The 22,024-nt window shown below is 42.4% G+C and overlaps 1 protein-coding gene across 1 annotated transcript in view; it reads left to right on the top strand.

The window, feature by feature from the left end:
* Positions 1–22,024, top strand: part of gmds (GDP-mannose 4,6-dehydratase) — a 172,176-nt gene that overhangs the window by 91,464 nt on the left and 58,688 nt on the right. The gene's annotated exons all lie outside the window — the stretch shown is intronic.

The following is a 22,024-nucleotide window of genomic DNA, read 5'->3' as shown; positions in this document are numbered from 1 at the left end:
ACTGAAGCAGGAGAATTAAATGTGCAGGTTTCCAGACCGAGTTGCAGGGTGAAACCACATCGCTGGCAGAGTGGGCGGGGTTTACCCAGTCTATGATCTTACCCTTTTTAACCTGCAGAGCATTTCTACTCTAAAACATTAGAAAACAACGGAATTGTTTTTTTTGTTTGTTTTTTTAGTACTTCGTGAGATTTGGGGTTTATTGCTCATGTCTGATATCAAATACTCCCTGGCTTTCTTGGGCAAAAACGATCTCTGTCTGCTGTCATCCCCGGTACAATAGTCTTTTATCGATGAGCATGCTGGCTAAGTGAAGACAGGTGTATATGCGTGTGTGTGCATGTATGAAGAGAGAGTCAGAGAGAACCCCTCTTTGTGACCTTGTGCACAATAGAAATACTAGTCACTAAGTGTGTGTGTGTTTTGTGTTGTAGTGCGGTGTTGAGTGGCACGTCGAAGCCTCCAGCAGAATCCAGAGTGCTGAAAGGATACCAGTGAATTGTGACGGGTTTGCAGCTCATCTCTAACTGAGAGTCTTGTGTCTGTCTGAGTATTAGCACCTCTCTGTTGCACTCCACTTTGCCACAGACAGAACTGATGACAAGTCGCCTGCAGCGAAGCATGTCGACACACATTCAACAATTACCTGAGAGCGCACAATGCACTGGCTGTCTTTATTTCACCGCTTCAAACACTGGACACTGTTTCATTCTCTGTTGTTTATTGTCGGTTTATGGTATTTTTGTATAGCTTTTTGAAGTCATGTTGGGCCCTCATGAAAGTGAAAACTAGGGAAAAAACAGATATGAACAACAACCTATACATTTGTATGCTCCACCACATGTATATACTTAATGGATATTAACTTTGGGGCTGCAGTATTACACACACAACCTGGTTCTTCAATTCTTGACTCCGTGTTGTTCAAGCATGACACATCGCATCACTATGACGCAGTAAACGGCACGTCTGTTCCCATACAGTAAGCCGTGTCTGTCAAATGCTTTAGGCTGATGCTTGGCTGTCATGTGTCGATGTACACATCTGTCCTGTCTTTGGAAAAGTCAAACTGAATACCTCTAAAGTTATCTTCAGAAAAGAGTACATGAACATACAGTATGAAGGCTTATCAGGTAGAGGAACATCCCCCTGTACCTCTTCCTGGGAATGTTTTTCAGACAATTTGCAGGATACTTTTCTAAAGAAACTTGGGGGGTTCCCAATCCGCAGGTTGTGATGCACTGTCCCACATGTCTGACCTTCTCTAAACTATTGAACTACTTTTTAGTAACGTTGGTTTTGATATTCTGCCTTGATGACAGATCATATCTGGATGTTATGAGTAGCTTGATGATACTGTATGTATGTATATGACGTATAAAGTAATATCTCATCGGTTTGTTATCACTCAGTATCTATGTGGAGACACACACCTCCGAGGAGTTTCCAGTATTTGTTGTGCCAACTTACAGTATCATAGTATAAAAACATAGTAGAAGTACAGGCCTTCTTTATTTATTGCCTCTGAAGTACTATAAGGACTGACTGTATGTAAGATAACATGCACACCAGACTCTCTGTGGTTAGCAGCCTCACGCATGACACACGTAAGAAGTGTGTCCGGTGTGTTTGTTGCTCCCCTGTGACTCCAGAGATCATGAATCATCCTTGTTTGATGGATTTTTGGAGGGCGAGTGCCTTAGAATGTGCGTTAGCATGTGTGTGTAACACAAACCACCATCTGTCGTCTTTGTGTTACTCTGTGAAAGGGTTTAAGGTTTTTTAGCATATGACCCCCCCCCGTCCAGACCATCTTCTCTCTGTCTCTTCACTTCTCTGGAGTCTTCTGTCTGCCCTCTGGTCCGAGGTGAAGACGGGTGCATTAGTATCAGAGACCTACAAGGCTGACGTCTGCCATTTGTTGCTGCATGTGCTGGCTTTCTCCTCAGTCTGAGGTTCCGGCTCCCGATGGAGCGTTAGGGTTATTGTGGCACCACGCCCTGATCCAACTTCGAGGTCAGAGGTCCCACTCACATTTTTAAAGGGACAGTAGTTTGTTTGGTCGACTCTCTCCTTAATATATCAGAGTGAAGGGGGGTTGGGTTCAAGTCTTCAATACCTTGAATGGACTGGTTAAACTATTAGTACTGTCAAAAAGGATCCACCTTAGTTCAGTCTAATAATATTGCTGGGATATGCAGGAACAGCCACAACATTCGCTGTGTGACATGCATTTGTACTAGCATTAGTTGGCACAAAATTCAGTATGATAAAAGATATAGGGATTACTGTTCAATATTCTTACAATATTTTGAAAAAGAAATAGTTGTAATGAAAACAAACTATTTTTTCTTGTAGGTTTTAGTGCAAATTGCAAAAAATGGAATGTCTTAAAATTAAAAAGTAATACGCCGCATACTGCAAGAAGATTAAGAATGGAAATGTAGAGATAATAACATCCTCTTAAAGATGAAGACCAAATGTCTAAACTTGGTTGGAGTAACGTTCTCCAAACATTAGTTGGCCCACAACATCTTAAAGCAGGAACACAGAGATCATACACTGTTAATGGTTCAAATTTATTTTCCCCTCTGGCATTTAAAGTATGTAGAAGAAAAATGTGTGCGGGGAGTTCCAATCCCATTCCGTTAATATTGCAGTCCATTTTTGTATCATATTGTGCCACGGTAAATTCCCACACCAATATACTAGTTGTGACCTTAGACTTAGCATGCAAAGCATTTTTTAGTCTCTCTATCCATGCAGCTTCTTTCCTTAAATAATTTTTTGGCTTTTTGCAGGAAACACATGCCCAGATATTTATTGACAGAGTTTGAGATACATGGTAAGACTTTAAGAGTAACTTAATTCTAATGAAGTAACATCTGACACACTAAATATATTATTTCTAATTTGTGGCATTTACAGTTACTGCATTGCGTGAGATTTGACCAAAACACTACAATGTAGGGTGTTTAAAAAGGGACTGGCAGCCCTGGCCACTGGTATCACAACAAGAACTCTGGTCAGAATTAACAAGAGTCATTCATCCTGCAGCTATCAAACCTTATCCTCCCTAGCAGAAATCAACTGCCAGCATAAATTCCCATGGTCAGTCTCCCGTATCAAATGGTTTGGCTGGCTGCATTAATTTTGCAGATGTAATACTGCTTGGCAACTCCTTGTAACAGGGCAAAGCCAATAAAAGAGTTTGGCAAAGCCTGGCAACCTGGCCAAACACATCCAGGAAGACCAGAGAGACGACACCATTTGTATAGAGATTTTTCACAGCTGGTCAGGGACAGGTGTGTGTGTCTGTCGGTGTGTGTGAGTGAGTGATGTTACCAGCAGGATCTCTGGCCAGGGGTCGGGGTCATAAATCAGAGTAGCTAATCTCCATAGCGATGAAGTTGGCTCCAGGGTCGCAAGGCTGGTATCAAACTCGAAGAGTAATGTTTCTCCACTGGCCACTGACTAACCTGCCTACATTCCACAAGCACACACACCACACACACACACACACACACACACCACACACACACCACACAACCACACACACACACACCACACACCACCCACCACACACACCCACACACACCACACACCACACACACGCCGGCCAAGCAGGAACATGGAAACTAATGCGACATGTTATATGAGATGGGTGTAGAGAGAGATGGAATTCCTGGCACAGGTGGGAGAGAAAAGAGATAGCGGTCTTCTTGAATTCACTCCTTTTTAACAAGTTTGAGGATTAATATGTGGGAAGGTCCAGCAGAGATGAGGCATAGTGTCAGATTGGTAATATGTAATGTAACAACTCTTTTGAAGTATCCTCCTCGGCGCATGCCACGGGTCTGAAATAGGAGGGTTAGTTCATGGTGGTGACGGCAGCCGTCCGCTGAGCAGTGATTTGTGCTTGCGTCTGGTCAGATCGTGTTTGGAGGGATTCTCACAGCTCTTGTAAATCATCTCCAGCCCTCCTTAAAATGGAACAACATACCATTCTCTCTTTTGTCAATCTGTCGTCCTGACCTCCCTCTTTTTCTCTCCCCTGCTCTTCTGTTCATTGTCTCTCCATTCTGTCGGTCTTACTCTGTTTGGGTTGTTGTTTTCTCATCTCGTCTGTCAGTGTGCCCTCCTCGCCGAGCCTTCTGTCGATGGCGAGGAGCCCCACACTCACTGACAGACAGAGAGACCGTGACGGCATCTCTATCGCAGAGTCCAGTGGCACACCGTGGCCCCAGCTCCCTCGCCGATGAGGTGATAATTGACTTGATGAGCCTCCTTACACCCTCACCCACTTTCTTCTTGCGTCTTCTTCAAGGCGCTCCAGTGGTCTTGCCTTAGAAGCATTCGGCGCAAGGGCTTACTACTTGATTTTAATGGAACCACTGTTAGACTACATAGCTGCTGATTCTCAGTGTACTGAAGACAATAAACTACCTTGAACGGACAACAATAAGGATTGTACTTGAAAGGGTTTTGCTAGCCAAATCACAACATATAGGTTATTTACCTATAATATTCTTGTTAAAAAATGTTTTTTCTTTAAGCAATGTGATGATCCTCTTTACAGACTTTACAGGGCTGTGTTGGTGGAGTAACCAGAAATACACTTCCCAAATGCCCGTTTGACTAGCATTTCCATTATTTTTAGACTTCAGACAACAAAACACACCTTAGAGGTTTATAACACTATGAGGGAGGATTTTAAAATAATGGAAAGCAGTTATTTTATCCTCATGAGGCATATGTGCACATTGTGCTGCAGTGGAAGTGAAGCCAGTTTTAAAGCCTTTGCCTGACAACCCCGCAGGAAAATAAATGGGCTGCATTTTTTCATGCAGTGCTAATGCTGGTCTGAACTCAGGCCTCTAGCGTCACTGAAGAGGAGACAATCACTGTGCCATTTGCTCCATGTTGTCTTCACTGTCAGCAGTCTCTGCCAGCATCAGAAACAGGCAGCACAAGTAGAACAAGCTGCCACAGTTCTTGTGGTCTCTGTATCTCTGTAGCCACGATGTGTAGTTGCAAGATTTCAGGAATTGCACAAAAAGTCTGGCGCCTTCTCAAAACGCTGACAGAAACATATGAGTTTTTTTGTTGTTATGCCCAGTGTAAAGTCCTACGCTCAGTCTTCCTCCTCCTTTTTTTCTGTCCATTGTGTTCCCCCCCCCCCCCCCCCCCCCCTTATTTTTTGCTTCTTTCCACCCTCTCCCTGTCTTCTTTAGACTTTATTCATGTGTATCCCCCTTCCCCACTCTGTGATGGATTTAATGTTGCCATGCTCAATTTCACCGACCGGTCCATCCCTACAGCTCAGAGCCCTTCTTTATGGCCCTGCTTCATCGGTGTGGTGCACTGGTGAACTTGCTCCTCCTGAAACAGAGACCTGAGAGAAGAAAGGGCCTGCTGTGTGGGCAGGAAGTTCGGAGGAGGTGGAGTAGAGGCAATGGGCGGGGAGAAGAGAGCGACCTGGGTGTTCCATGAGAGTGAACCTCTCGGCTGTTATGCTTTCTAATTCTCCTCAACGCAGAACTGCAGGGGGGAATAGAAAAGAGAAGGAGCTTGAAGGGGGCGGAGGATGATGAGGGTGAAGGAATCATGTTTTCACACTGAAGGGAAGCAGGCGGGTGGGCTGAGGGAGCGTCTCTGTGTATATCTGTTTACACCGATGGTTTTATGTCTGCTCTAAGCCTAAAGGCCCAGAGGTGGTTTGACAAAATAATGCAAGGAACAGACTTTAAGGGATACTGCCGGTATATTACAACTCAGGCCTTATTGTTTAATCCTATCGCTTATTATACCTACCAAGTTAGTCCCATGGTATCCTTGCATGGGAGCAATTTGGGGTTCAGTGTCTTGCTCAAGTGCAAAGTTCAAGGACGCCTTGACATGTGGATAGGAGGAGCTGTTGCTCAAAAACCAACCCTGTGGTTAGTGGACCACCTGCTTTCCCTACTGAGCCACATTATTACTGCCATTTTGGGTGCAACAACACTGACTGATTTGCTTGTCATTGCTTGGATTGTAAAAATGTCACTGCATTGTCAGATCTTAGCATTTAAAAAATATCCTTTAAGGTGACTCAAACCTACAAAGGCCATGATCCCCACACATTATATCACCAGTATGCAAATATTTGTTTTAGTCCTGACAGTTAGTAAGGATCACCTGTTGAAAGAATGAGTAAATACTGAGAATCATACGTAGGTTAGGATTATATTCATGTTGTTTTTTAAGCATATCCCTTAAAATACTGCAGGGACAAAAACTCTCCTTTGTTACAATGGGACAAACATCCATCCACAACTAAAAACTGTTTGCCATGTAAATGAATGTTCTTGTTCTTGCGTTAAGAGTAAATAAACTGAGAGAAAATGCCCAATTTGAATTAGATGGTGAATGGAGGGACTTTAAGGGAAAGAAATAACTCTAAACTCTGCAGATAGACGTGATTAAACTCGCTGGATCTGCACTGAAACCTGATGAAGTGGATAATAAAATAATACCCTCTCACTCATGGCACACCACACTATTTTAAGGTTTGTGGGCAGTTTTTGAACAGTTTTTAAATGATTAATTCTTCTGATGCATGTGGTGTTGACAGTCCCAATTCCCAAAAAAAGGTTTTAGACGATCTCGATGAGAACAACAAGCAGCGGCTGGGGCCCACACTGGTCTGATCAATTGTGACACCCAATGTCATCATACAAGTAGAGACATACACGCACACACACAGCCTCCCGCTTATGTCTGGATCCAATATACTATCATTTAGCTCTGGGTCTGGAACAGATTCACATGAAGGACTCAGGTCCTCTTCTACTCTCCCCCCTTTTCAGCCTCCTCTTGTCCTACTGGGTGTGGCCCTGACCCCCCCACCCCTCCATCCTAGCCTTTACCCTCTGACTCTACCCCCCTGATGGCCACTACACTACTGAGCTGTAACCTCCACAACCTCCAAACACCATCATCATCTGGTTCTGCTTGCCCATCCCTCACCCTCCCCAAGGCCACAGGAAATAGCTGGAGAGTTTGTGGGCCCGTTTCCCTGGGGGTGGAATTAACAGGTGCACCAGGGTTTGTTTCAACTTTCCATTACCACTGGATGACGGTAATAATAAACAAGGCTAGGCCAGGTGGGGTGCTGGCTGGGGCTTCCACTTTACTATCTCACGTTCTGCTGGTTTCTAATGTTTCATCCATTGCTGTTCTTGGAAATTTATTTAGTATCTCAGTGAGGGATCCTAACTAAGGAAACTTTACCTTAGTTCTTGTTTTTAAATACTTTCCCTAAAGAATATACTGTAAACTAAAAAGGACACGGGAATCCCACACAGACATGGGACTCTTGCACTTACAGTAGTAGAAAGAAATTAGTTAAAACTAAAAAGATCTCACATTTTCTAAAAGAGCAAATCAGTTTAAGCCATTTTAAACAGGATTTTATTTCCTAAAACAAGCCTAAAGTTGTTGGACTTCCTGCTGCAAGAACACACTCATTGCATCTCATAGTAAATTAGGTTCTGTTATGATGTTAGTTGAAGTTCAAAAAAGGCTTCCGGTAAAACAAAGTGAAGAGGGAATTAGGATTAAAATGCAAATGAGTTTTGCCAAATACCATTTAAGTGTGGTTTTTTTTTTAAATATTTTTTCATAGTAAAAATAAGTTATTTCATCTTTTAGAATAAAAAACTGAAAAGAAAAGGCCCAGGTGGTGTTGTGCTTTTGTGTGATCTTTTCCATGATGCAGATGTTGCCTGAGGTGCCGCTGGGTGGCAAACCACAGCGATGTAAAACGATAGCTCTGTTTGCATCCCAGAGCCGTTGGTGATCTCAGAAGTTGTATTTTGCCGAAGCCCCTCGCTCCTCTAATTGGCAGCCATTTTCCTCAACTGCCATTATAGCAGGTAGATCTGCCATCTTGTTCTCATGTTACCTGGGATCCCCCTTAAGTGAGTCATCACATTGGGTAATAGCGGGAGGGAGGCAGTTTAATGGCGTGCAGGGTCGTGTTGGAGGGTCGAAGGTGGGAGGTCAAATGTTGCCATAATCCCAGGCTCCAGGTTCAGCCCATAAATAAGAGCTCAGCAGCTGGGAGGGAGGAGGGGGTAATTGATTTGAAGGGAGGGGGCATATTTCACCTGAAGAGGAAGTGGAGTTGACAACCCTCCAACAAGTTTATAACCATTGTTGGATTAGCACCTCTTGTGTGGGAGGTGATTTCAAAGATTAGTGATGCTGGGAAGAATAAAATCCTCTCTGCTAGAGATGCTCCTGGGGATTCTGTCTTTTTGTCTTAAACATGTCATTTTTTTCATTTTGATGGAGACTTAAACTCAAGCACCGGGTGCTGATTGCTTGCAGAAGGCAGGAGCAGAGTTTTTATCGATAGCGCTCCATTGCACTTTACGTGTTTTCTGCAACTGGTAACATGAGAGTCAGTCTGGCTATGAAAACACACAGATGAGGTTTACTGTAAAAAAAGGAAAGAGAAAAGAAAGAATAGAAAAAGAAACTTTAGGTTTACACTGTGGAAAAGAAAGGAGGCAAGCTGTAAAGATGGACTCTGTGTGTGTGTGTGTGTGTGTGTGTGTGTGTGTGTGTGTGTGTGTGTGTGTGTGTGTGTGTGTGTGTGTGTGTGTGTGTGTGTGTGTGTGTGTGTGTGTGTGTGTGTGTGTGTGTGTGTGTGTGTGTGTGTGTGTGTGTGTGTGTGTGTGTGTGTGTGTGTGAGACCCGTTGTGCAACCAACCAGCCCCCTTAGGACTGACATGTCTGTGATTAGACAGATAGTTTATGTCTCATTGGCTCATATTGCCTTCATCAAACAACATGGTGCATTCTCAGCGCTGGCTCTCAGACTACAAACGTAGTGCCGATATGGTCAAATTCTTGTGCTTGTGTTCATTGATAAACATGTTTTGATTGGCAGAACAATCTCACGGACAGCCCTGCAGGATATCAGCGAGCGAGTGACTCGTTTCCTGTATAGACAGGAAGTGAGGGCTTTTATGAGGGCAGTGCATTGATTTCCTAGCATGCCAGGTCTGGGAGTGCAGAGAAAAGAGCTGCTTCCTGTTGAGAAGAATGCCATGCCAGCTATCTGACTCTTAACAATCTCACAACTGTTTTAGTGTGAGAGGTTGTCAAAGTAACCTTGGACTGTTGCCCTGTGGGTTGCTTTTCCATCGACCCGCACCCTGAGGTAGAAAATAGAGGGTGTTTGTTCAATTCAGGGTGAAAGGGAGTATGCTGTTGCTGCAAACTAGGTGCTTCAGTAATAAGAGAATCAAATAGGTGAAAAATAACTTACTGCACTTTGTTTCGCCGACACAGAGCACAGCCTTCACCCGGGTGCTTTACCGGGTTGGTAAGAGAGAGAAAGATAGATGTCCACTCTCACTTCCATTATACACATTTCAAAATAAGACACATGTTGTACAAACAGCAAACTATTTGTTTAGCTGTAACTATAATTTTAACTAAATAATGCTAACATCCCTTTTTATATCTCTGTGAGGCAAGCTTTTCAGATCACTTACAGTTTTTACGTAATTGTGTTTCTTAGGTCGTAAACGGACCTTATTTCTTAGTCTGTATTCCGTGAATATGAGTGGTAGTTTTTACTGTATTTGTTTGACTTCATTGTGTAATATAATTTATAATGTTTTGTGCAACATCCTTTCTAAGCTGGTCCTTGAGTCTCTGGTCACTCCACACACAGTGTCGAAATGTTTTTCATGAAGTGTGCAGGAAAGCTTGGCCATGATAGGCTAAGATGTGCTATTAAACTTTGCAGTTTCACATCTCAGCTGTTCTTTTCACTGTATTTTCTACATGGTTTCTTCTTGTTTCCAGTGTACTGTACAACTTACAGGAAGTTCATCCCAATATCCCTTTGGAATTGGTTAAGACTCAGGCATCATGTGGTGCGTACATTAGCCTAATAGCCTTTGGTTGCATCTGTAGGCTGTGCTTGTCGCCATTCTCAGTCAGGCTGCTGAAACTCGCTGGCTGAATAAAGGCCAAACTCTTCCAGTAATCAGTTCCATTTGCTGGGTTATTATTCACATTCAGTTAGATCGGTTACAGAGGGTGAGATGAAGAATGTGAAGTAGCATTCCACTACATTAGGATGTCCTGTACTACATTTGTTCCCCTGAGACCTTTTCCATCCTTCCTTTTCTACTTTTCCCCTCCCTACTCTCTTTACCTCATACTCCTCTCTCAACTCCCTTGCTCTGGTATCATCCTCTATTTCTTAACCGCCCTCTCCCCATCTCCGTCCCCTCCCTTCCATCTTACCCTCCTTCACCTTCTTATCTGCCTCCATCTTTCTCTCCCTCCATCTTTCTGTCTCTCCACCCATGGTTAAGGGCTCAAACGCCTGTCTTCCTCCTCCTCTTCCTCCTCCTCCTCCTCCCCGACAGCTCCTCCGTGTTAGTTGGTGGTCTCTCGCGAGGTCCCGGAAGGATTGATGGTATTCTCCTCCCGATTGTTCAACAGGCAGGAATAGATAACTGACGCAATTCTCTCTTAGGAAGACCAAAATAAGAAGAAAAAAATTGACACCCCTAAACAAGCACACACATACAGTTTTAGTATTCATAAGTGCAAAGAAGAACACTCTCTGGATCATTTGTTTGGCTTTGTTCGGACAAGAACAAAAAAAGTGGGGAATTGCTCTGTATGTGGTGATTGACTGTTTACATTCTCTGAGCTCTTCACAGCCCCCCCCGCCCCCTTCCTTCCCCATCTCTCGGGTCAGGGGTGAGGGGTCATGGGTGAAAGGCGAGGCTGCGGGCTGCCTCTCCTGGAGGAGAGGAGCTTGTGCTGGAGGTCCCCTCACCCAGCCCCTCAGTTTAGTCTGAGAGAAGAGGAGCCTCCTCGCCCCCCCCCCCCCCCCCCCCCCCCTCTGCACATCTGGCTGCCCCCAGAACGCTCATTTGGAGGGAAAACAAGAATGTTTTTATTTCCCAGGAGAGAAGAAGAACTCCGGAGTGAAACCACAGAGTTAAAACACAGAGAGGCATCCTGTTCCCTCACGCAGCCCGCTGCTAGGCTGTGATGGCGAGGACTTTCTCTAGTCTCGCTATTATACAGTTTTAGTCTCTCTTTGCTCTGTGTTCTTTATGTGTCCATGCGTCTGTAATTTATTAATTTTCATAGTCAAACCAACAGACACAGAGAATCAACATTATTTCCTAAATCCATTTGTATTGTAAACATGCTCACAATGTACTTATCTGTACATTCAGACAGGACATCCACTGGGTTTATAAAACAGAGTATTAAGAACTGCCAGGGACTGAATTATTTATTCAGTTCATCTATTTATTTAATCTTTGATCAGAACGTTTCTAAATTAAATCACAAATTTTAGAAGCCAGACTATTCTATACTATTTGATTATAGGCTGCATGTGCGACAGTGTTTAATAATTAAGAACTTTGGCTTCTTTTGTTTAATTGTTTTGGTATCAAACCTAAACTCAGGTAAAATATTAGTGATAATATAAAAAAAATTCCAATAACAACCAGCACTTGTTTTTCTAGCTATGTATGGGCAAGTCAGTGCAATCATGTTAAAATATTGTGTTCCTGGTTAAATTTGGAAAAAGTCCATGCTGACTTGATATGCTGCAGTTTCTACGATCTCTCCCTAAGCTAACAACACACACGACCAAGGAAGCAAACCCTCAAAATCACGCAATTTATTTTTAATTTTACCATTTTGCCGAATTAAGCATTAGCCCAGACATTCTCTCTATGACTTCTTTACAGTAAAAGCATGTCACACTTCAGACAGACAGTGGATGTCTTTAGTTGTTCTGGTCATCAAAAAGTGAGTTGCTTTGTTTCAGCTGCAGCCAAATGCAATCAAAAGCCAATTTCTTAAATGTACAAGCAGCTCCTCAACCGACTCCCTCCCTCAGAAACACGCGCTCTCTGACGGTCTTAACACATGTGCGTACAACACACACATGCACTCATGCATACACAGCTGTGCTCTATTACAGCAAAGTACAGTAGCCATCTCTCCGCCCCTCGCCTCGAGCCCTTTCTGTGACTGTTATTGGAAATGTAGCGCTGCTACGGGAGCAAGCTCATAGTGGATTTATATGACACAGGTGCACGCTCTGGAAAAGAATTGGACACACCACACCCACACACACACACACACACACACAACACACACACACACACACACCACACACACACCACACACACACACCACACCACACACACACCACACACACACAACACACACCACAGGAGACAAGCAAGTGGACCGCCCACAAGACTAGATCTAATGTCAGCCACTAAATGTCTACACCACTCACAAGTCACAACACACTTCAGAAACACACACATGCATGCACGTGTGCACACACACACACACACACACACACACACACACACACACACACACACACCGTATGTGTCTGAACTGCTTAGAGCTGTATCCAAAGCAGGCTGAAAGTATCACCCAGCTCTCTTGTTTCTGCCGCCTCGTTAACCTCATCTGATTCAGATTTTTGACTATGCTTATTGAATATGACAAAAATGTCTTTAATTTTAACTCAATATATTTTCCTCTTTGCCCTCAATGTCTAGATCGCTCCTTTTGTTCTGGGAATATGCCAGGCATTTCCTCTGTGTGCTATCCCAGTTTTCCAATAAGGGGGAGGCCGGAGGTATGCGCTGGGCGGGCTGGGCTGGGCTCGCTTTCTCTCTGGCGTTCCTCGATAACCTAACGGAGGCAGGAATACCGGGGATACGGTTTCCCTCTGGAAAACAGACAAAGACATTCCAATGAGGAACAGCTCCAGTGCTTACACAGCAATAACGTCTTGCTTAAGTCTCTAGCCACGTAGACTAAACCACAGTACCTGTGGATCCTGCTGGGTTTAAGAATTTGTACTACCAAACGTACCATTTAAGATACCCCTGATTTCTTTACAAAAGAACTTTAATTTAAAGTAATTTAATGCAGAATTTTCAGGCACTTAGAACATCTTTTTAGAACCCAAAATGGCTGATGGAAGAACTGTATGTTTGGATACATCTTCTTCTGAGGGTATCACTGTTTAGACATAATTTGGATCTCAAGCTGAAAAATGTGAAACCCTTGACCTAAAGGGATTGCTGCTGTACACCCACATGTGGTAATGCAGTGTTGGACATATGTATCTCGTCAGCCCATCCTTTCTGATGTTCATCCAGCTATATTGAAAAGCAAAGGGCAGGGAGGCTCCCTGTGAGCCACATGGTACTGATTTAGCCAGTTAGCGTTGATCGCATCTTTTAATGAACAAGCAGGTTGTTTTACTTCTTTGTGTCGCAGGGGCGAGGTGATGTTGCTTGAGGTTGTTTTAGGGTCAACATCTGGATTTGAGGACAGTAATTGTTGGCAGGAGGTTGTTTGCAGCAGTCATCCCGTAATCGTGGATTAGTGGTGAGAAGAGTATTTGTAAGCAAATATGAAAGCCAATGTAGATATCTTCTGCACTGCATCTATTTTATTTGACTTCATAGTGCGGGATTATGCAGTTTTGAGCCTTGACAGTGCCGAAGCCTACATTAGCAATTTCAAAACCTCGGCCGTTGACGAATTCCCTGTACACGCCCAGTAGCCTCCTGTACGATTAGACGTGAACTCACCCGGGCGCAAACTGCTCAAAATCTTTCAACTTCAGAAAAATCTTAACGCTAATGCAGCTGCTTTGTGAATATGTTTCATAAATATACACATAGTTAAGGATAAAGGAGCGAGACTGGAGGTAGATAACAGAAAGAACTGGAGTTCCTTCACGTGTATCTGTTTCTAGGTATCGTCTGTAAAGTTGGTATCTTCGGTGTTTGTCGTGAATTTTACTATTCATCCTCTTTATTCATATTTATTGTTTGTTTATCTTTAGAGTGAAAGGTGTGAGTTTCCCCATTGTGGGATTAATAAAGGAGCTTGAATCAAAGTAAATTCCCAAAAAAAAAAGCCTAGAGCTGTTTTGAAACTGCACAGAAGCTTTCGATTTCTGAATGATTAGGTATTTGAAGGTTATTTTGGTATGTTCAGAATTGCTCTGGCACTGCACTGTACTGTGTTTAAACAATGGCAGTGGAAACACAGAACTTGTTTGTCTTGTTTTGGTTTTAAAACCACAAAATAACTTATACATGCAACATTTCCAGTCAAAATCCTACACTGAAGTTCATATTTCAAGTCTTTTAACAGCCAAAAGAAGCCCCCCTCTTCATGTGTTTGCTATTTAGAAGAGAATAGATCAAGATAGAAACTGAAGGAATAGTTTTTGTTTCTGTGTTCAAACCAACATGAGCTCCAGATTCCACTGCAGCATCCTCTAGAAGCTGCTAGAAGGATGTGGTAGACCAGGTCTGAGTATTAATGCTAGTACAGTATTCATGTTTACATTGGGTCAGAATGATCCTCTGTGTGGCCAGGTTGGTTCAGTGGTAGAGCGGGCGCACATGTACTGTGTACCTCGACGCAGAAGTCCCGGATTCGAATCCAACCTGTGACAATTTCCTGCATGTCTTCCCCTAACTGTCCTCTCAAAAATTAAAAGAAATTTAAAATAATAAAAAAATGTATTAAAAATTTAAAAAAGAATGATCCTCTGCCACGTGCAGGCATGCAAATCAGCTGTAGAATCACCAGCAAAAGGGGCCCCATGTACCTAGGCTCAGTCTGTACCGCTGCAGCCCAGGGTTTGATTCCGACCTGCGGCCCATGTCTTCCCCCTCTCCCCGCTGAGATTGTCAATCACAAAAGATAATTGTTTCTGACGTGTACTTGACGCAACCATCGCTGTTGATTTGGCTCGGAAAACTATGAATGAGAGACATTTTAGCATGAAGACAGACACATTTAGCTGTTTGCTGTCAACACACCTGTATGACATTGTGACAGCAGGTGTTTCTCGGCTCCTTTTAGGTTGTGTGTGTGTTTATCAGATTCTTATCTGTAGATGTCTGTTTTGCGTCATTTTTTTTTAAATAGCTCTGTGGGTGTGCACTTGAACAAGAAAAAGATGGAGGGACATACTGTAGATGCATATCTATATGTGGCCTAATCACTACCATGTGCTTTTATGGCCATTGCTGTATGCATGAGGCCGTTGGAATCCCAGCGCTTAGACTCCCTTACATTTCACACATGGCCCCTTGTTCTCTGAAAGAAGACCTGGTCCAGTTCTGTCCTTTACAGCGCCTGGGGCTTTCACTGCCTCAGAGCTGGACCTGCTCACTCCGGTGGTCCACAAGCCTGGGAAACCTCTCTTCTCAGACACACCACACACACACACACACACACACACACACACACACACACACACACACACACACACACACACACACACACACACACACACACTGAGAGAGAGAGAAGAAAATGACTGGAGATCATATTTCCTTTGTTCAAAATGATCTCCTTAAATTTTTATTTTGGTAGAAGGCAGAGCTGCAGATTGTGAGTTTCTGTTTAATTTGGCGTGGATTATTATTTTGCCTAATTGACTTTTAACGAGGTTTTAACTCAAGTATGTAAAGAAGCCAGTCGGCTTCTATACCACCCACCCGCAGGGTCCACTCTAGGTTAACCCCATCCAGATCTTCATCTCTACTCCCCTGTTCTGTCCCCCCCCCTTCCTCCTTCCTCTCTTTAACTTTCTTCTTCTTTAATTTGCTTGAATGGCATGAAAATTGAATATAGTCTTCCCAAAATAGAGTGTACAAGATCTGTAATGTAACTGTAAAGTTACTGCTTTTACTGTACAGTGTCATTTTAATCTAATCTTTACTTCTACTCCACTACATTCTAGAGGGCTAATGTTTTTACTTAGTATACAAAAAATGAAAGAACATAACATATTCTTTTGGGGGGGGCTGTTAAAGGTCTCACTCTTTTACCCTTGGGAATATTTCTCTAGTCCAACCACCACATAGCACCAGTTAGCATTTGCACAAATCACTTCCAAAGACAGACTGAATAGCGGCTCATATTTCTAAGGTAAACCCACAGCTTGTACGTGTCTCATTCAATAAGAGGTGCAGTTTTTCAACAGTAACGGTATTGTTGTAGCAGTCAGCAGCAAGTCGTGTAAAAACAAAATGCTATTTTTGATTAGTTATGATATCACAGCCCCCACTTGTTTTTAAATGTCAGATTTAACTCAAATTGTTTAAAAGAAATATATCATCAGCATCTCTTAATTGTATGAATATTATGAAAGTTGTTTATTGTTTTCCAGGCAGCTCTGACTTTCTTCCCCAGATCAGTTTGAGTTTGGGAGAGTTGTACTGCGCGTGATCCTGATGATTGGGAAGGTAATGGAGGCTGAGTTGTAATGAGAACGTCGTAGTCAAGGGGGATTTACAACAAAATAACAACAAAACATATCTGAGAAATACAGGGGAAAGCTCAGCGTTGGCGTTTTTGGAGTCCCTTTGTGTATAATAAACTCAGTATAACACAAAATTATGACCAGAGCCTTTTATCACAGTTTACTGATACAAAAAGAGGAATTGTTGTTGTTGCATGAGTGCCTCACTCAAGCGGTCGCCTCCCTCTGAGTCTAAACTGTTATCTTATCAAAACAAAGGATTCTTTGAATATGTAGATGGAGGGAAACACCCTCAGGCAATTGTGTGTGTGATAGGAAGGAAAATATTTCCCACTAAGCCTAAGCGAGTGTGCCTAGGGGAAATTCAAAACACCCGTGTCGTTTGTTCTGTACAGCGCTCCTTGCCAACGGTCGCTAGCGTACAGAAAATGCTTTTGTTTCTCCTGAATTTTGTGTGCACATTTTGCATCCACAGATAGGAATGTTCCAGTTTGCAAGTGGATGTAGCCCTTTGAGGTTTTTGTGCAATAACATGTGGTGTAGAGACAGAAAGTGTATGTGTTTTTAGTTTTGGGAAAGAAAGTGAATGAGAATGACAGATTATTTTTTTCGTCATATTATACTACATACCTCGGATCACACTGGCTCTATTGTTCAGGTTGGTTGCAAAGATGTAATTGTTTAACCCTGTCCTACTACACCGCTGGATTGACTTTATAGTTTGGTCTACAGTATTTTTCAATGTGTGTGCATGTTTATGGTGTGTGTGAGTACAGGTGCATGTTTTCATTACTCAGAATGTTTATGCATGCTCATACAGCTGAAACGTTGGAAATTCATGGCTGCAGATGCCAAGGCCTTTGGCCAGCAGCAGCAGATGAAATATTAAGTGGTTCCACTGATTTATGCGGCATTACTGAGAGTTTGACAGAAGTTTTACTCAACCGTGATGAGGAAACAATGAGGTTCCTGGATAAAGTTTGCTAGTATACACATGCACTGCACACATGACCACCCACCTGTTTACTGCCCAGCCAATCACCTTAATTTTGGCTGCGACAATTTAATTTAAAATCTGACTTTTTAAATGTTATTTTTAAAGAACTAAAAAAAAAAAAATCACAACTTTTTTTTGCTACTTTCTCTGTCTCCCGCAACTTCATTGCAACAAACATACAAAAACATTGCAACTTTTAGCGCAATTATTTACAGAAGCTCCCACAACATCCGGCATTTTGGGCCGCAACAATCTCAAAACAGGTCTGCAAAATCCTGGAGGGACTGTCAATTAAATCCGCCCTGTGTCCCTATGAGTTACGATCATTACGATCATGTTGAAAGATTCTGCAGCGCATGGTGTACGTCCAGTGCCAACCTTCAGTAAGATAAGCGGGAAATAGTATTCTTTTTATCATGTGGCGAGGCAAAGAATGTGGAGGGCGAAGTAGTGGATGGGCTTGTAGCACTTTCAACCAGGATCTTTCCCAAAAAAAAGTGTTTTAGTGTCCCAACCGTAACCATACTGTAGTCACCATGGACTGATATTCTAGAAATAACTAAATAGTAATTTCAAGGGTATTGAACACTCAAAAACCTAATTAAACATTTTGCAGGATCCACTCTCCACTCTCTGTCGATAGGTTTGTAAAACATGCCAACTTAATGTCATTCACTTTTATTTCACCAAATGTTTGTCATTGCAACAAAAGTCAATTTAGCTTTTAAAAAAACAGTGAATGGATTGTAACAACACTTCGATGTATTTTAGGCTTGTTCAGGCTCCCAAGACATAACATAACAGCGTAACATAGAAGTGCCTGAAAACATACAGGGGTTGCTTTCTTTTTTCTGTTCACTTTGTTGCAAACAAACAGGTTTGTTGTCCTGCAATTCTCTCACTCTCAGCCCTCAACTCCATCCGGCTTTCTCAGGAGGAAGTGGGCTGTCCTCTGAGAGGAAGACTTCCTTTAGTGACTCCCACTGCAGCTCCACAGGAAGGGCTAGAGCAGAAGTGTAAGGGCAGAGTTAGTGCACCCTCAGGCACCATCACTACGATGGATCCATTTATTTTGGCAGGGGGGAGGGCAATGATGTTGGCAGGGGATTTGCAAAATGAGATATGATTTGGTGAAGGAAACTGAGAGGGAGAACGTGTGAGAGATGGATAAGGGGAAGAGAGGGAGGATGTGAAAAGAAGGGAGGGAAGAGATGGATGGGCATATTTTTTATATGCTCTCAGTGACCATTGACCAGGGGTTAAGGCATCTGATACCTGTCAGGGGCTTATAAGGTCAAAGTTATTTACTTCCGTCCACCTAAAATGTATGCAGGTGTAGCCTTGCATCTCTGTTCCATTGATGTTATAATACACTGAACTAAATTTAAAATGCAACTCTTTTGTTTTTGCACCCATTTTTCATGAGCTAAAGATCTAAGACTTTTTCTACGTGCACAAAGGGGTTATTTCTCACTAATATTGTTCACAAATCTTTCTAAATCTGTTGTAGTGAGCACTTCTTCTTTGCAGAGATAATTGTTCCGCCTCACATATGTGGCATATCAGCAGAGCCATTTGGCAGTCAGCATGCCAACTGCATGCTCCCTCAATACTTGCAACGTCTGTGGCATTTTGCTGTGATAAAACTGAACATTTTAGAGTGGTCTTTTATTGTGGCCAGCCTAAGGCACACCTGTGCAATAATCCTGCTGTCTAATCAGGATCTTGATATGCCACGACTTTGAGGTGGATGGATATCTCGGCAAAGGAGAAGTGCTCACTAAAACAGATTCAGACAGATTTGTGAACAATATTTTATGGAAATAAGTGTTTGGGCGCATTATGGCACTAATAATTTAGTAATTAGCTTTGCAAGACGAAAGTGTTGAATTGCCTTAAATGATATTAGTGTTTCAAATATTTTGCCAACCGTTATTGAAATAAACTTTTTTTAACACCTCTCTTTCACAATCTAAGCAACGACAACAAAAACCCTGACCATTATAAGTTCCGTATATGTAAAACGTCTGTGTATGTTTGCAGCCTGGGTGTCACCGGGCGTCACAGGTCCACTCCGTCAGCTGTAGCGGTTACAAGTTAACTCTGCACCGCTACCATTTTAACTTTCCGTTCGTATTTCACAGGGTAACAGTGCAGACTTTTAAAACCTCTCTTGAGAACCTTTGACGCACACATTGCCATATGTGAAGAATTTGCAAAGGTCAGCATGAACCACTGAAAATGGCCCAACTTCACCACTGCTTTATTATCCTTGTACCCCACTGGGCGTCTGACTGTGGAACGATATGGAACAACAGCCACAAGACTGCAGAGTCCCTGCTGAAAAGCTCCAATACAAACACAACCTCTCTCTCTCTCTCTCTCTCTCTCTCTCTCTCTCTCTCTCTCTCTCTCTCTCTCTCTCATAGCCAGGGGTGAGGCATCTGTTTCCTATGCTCAACATGTTGGAGGCACTGCCTTCACATACACACACTCTTCTGTTTACACTACTCCTGTCTTATCTTACACATTGGACACATTAGGAACATTTCAAAAGCACACACCTCTGATGGGCTTAGAGATTTTGAGTGTTAGTGTGAGAGAGCGTGGAGCGACCATGTGCAATGTTGTTTTTTTTTTTACTTATTTTTTATTTTGAATATTCTTCAGATCTCCCTTTGCAGCAGTTACTTCCACTCAGAAACAATATCCTTTACAAGGGGTCATAACATTCACACGCTCTAACGTATATGGTCAAGTCCACAGCAGAATATGTCCAGAAGTACGAGGAAGAGAAGATATAATAAAAAATAACCAACAACCTTGATGATAAACAATATAAACAGAACAAAAATCAACTTAGAAGTCCACCTGGCAGATCTAATCAGATTTAGTTGTAACGGGCCTCCATCACCGTCATTAATGGTGCCCATCTTTCAATGAAAAGTTCTTTTTGCAACCTAAACGAATATGTAATTTTTTCCATAGTGTATTTTTTAACATTGTTAAAAGTTTAGCGACTCTTTTTTAAGCCATTTAATTGTAATTGTTTTCTTTCCTGTTACCAGTAATATCGGTGATAAATACATGTTTTTGCATCACATCTGGTTTCATCCCTAAAATCAGAGGGTCTCTATTCAGTTCAATATTCAAAATGTATTAATATATGAAACAACGGATTTCCAATGGGCATTGCCAAAAAATATGTGCGTGAGTAACCATTGTCTCATGTGCAATGTTTTGATGACTCTGGCTGGTCATCGCTTGTCCTTTCCAGTGTCTTTTGGCTGTGAATCTCTGTGTTAATGTCCGGATGTTATTGCCCCAGTATCAACATGGACGCCGCGCTCATCTGATCTGGTTTCCCTGTGATGTGTGTGTGTGTGTGTGTGTGTGTGTGTGTGTGTGTGGTGTGTGTGTGTGTGTGTGTGTGTGTGTGTGTGTGTGTGTGTGTGTGTGTGTGTGTGTTGTTGTCATTGAATTGTTGCAGTATACATTTTTTGTTGACATGCATTCGATTGTGAAGTGATGTTAGTGAGAACGTAGTCCCGCATTGCCAGACCTTCTTCCACAGCTCTGCGTAGGATGGTCTGCCTAGTCCACACAACATTCCCAGATGGGAGGTACACGTGCTATGGCTTATTGGCATTTCTTTAAGCCAATCACAATGTTCTTGGGCGGTGCTAAAACCGAACCGAGCAACGTTGCCTCTGCAAAATAGCCTCGGGAAGGAACTTGTTTTGTTGGAACATGTGCATGATTTTTACTCAACAACAGATCAATGTAATTTGACTGTCAGTTCTACCTTGGAGAATGTTCCCAGAATCAACTGGAGTTTAAAATTCCAAAACAAAGAAAGCGGAAGCTGAGGGATCCTGTAAATGAAATGCCGTCGAAATAGACTAGTGAGAGCGTATCAGAGAAAATAATTCATTTATATTTATTTTAATACTTACCTGAAAAAATTATATGATGTAAAACAAGGAAGATCAAAATGACCATAATAAAGCCTCTATCACACATACATATCAATTGATGGATTTTAACTTTAGAGGAAAACTAATTTTTAAACGTCAATTACTAAAATCCTTCTAAAACCTAAAATGAAACTCTCCTACAAAATCAACGCATGTGTTTACTTTTAGTCTTCATTTGTCTAAATCAGTAACTGTTGTAACTATGGCACTTCAGCTGTGTGTGTCAGTATTGTAAAAATTACACTTACACACCTTGATACCAAACATTCAGATTAGATTGCATTGCTCATTTCCCAGATGTGTCTCACTCATCTTGTTCTTCTCTGTAACCTTCCACGTCAGTGTTTTCCATCAGCAGGTGATCGCAGATAGCTGACTTGAAAATAAATTCCCACAGGAAACTTGTGTGTTTGCCAGTGTGTTTCAGGAAAGGGTGAGTGTGTTTGTGTGTGTTTCATGGCTCCCTGTGCTCCTGCTGCCGTGGTCAGATAACGTTAGCGAATCAATAATCACTTGAAAGAGAGATAAAGAGGAGCGGGATTTTATCTGTTTTTAAAATATTATGTTGTGCCCACCTCATGTTTTGTGAAAATGATGAATGTGTAGTTTTGCGGATGTCCCCAAAGACCCCAACCAGCTCACAACCCTTCCCTCTCTCTCTCTCTCTCTCTCTCTCTCTCT

The sequence above is a fragment of the Etheostoma spectabile genome, chromosome 9 (genome assembly GCF_008692095.1).
Source record: "Etheostoma spectabile isolate EspeVRDwgs_2016 chromosome 9, UIUC_Espe_1.0, whole genome shotgun sequence".
NCBI classification, from domain to species: Eukaryota; Metazoa; Chordata; class Actinopteri; order Perciformes; family Percidae; genus Etheostoma; species Etheostoma spectabile.
Note: the sequence above shows the minus strand (reverse complement) of the source record. Positions and strands in the feature narration are given on the sequence as shown.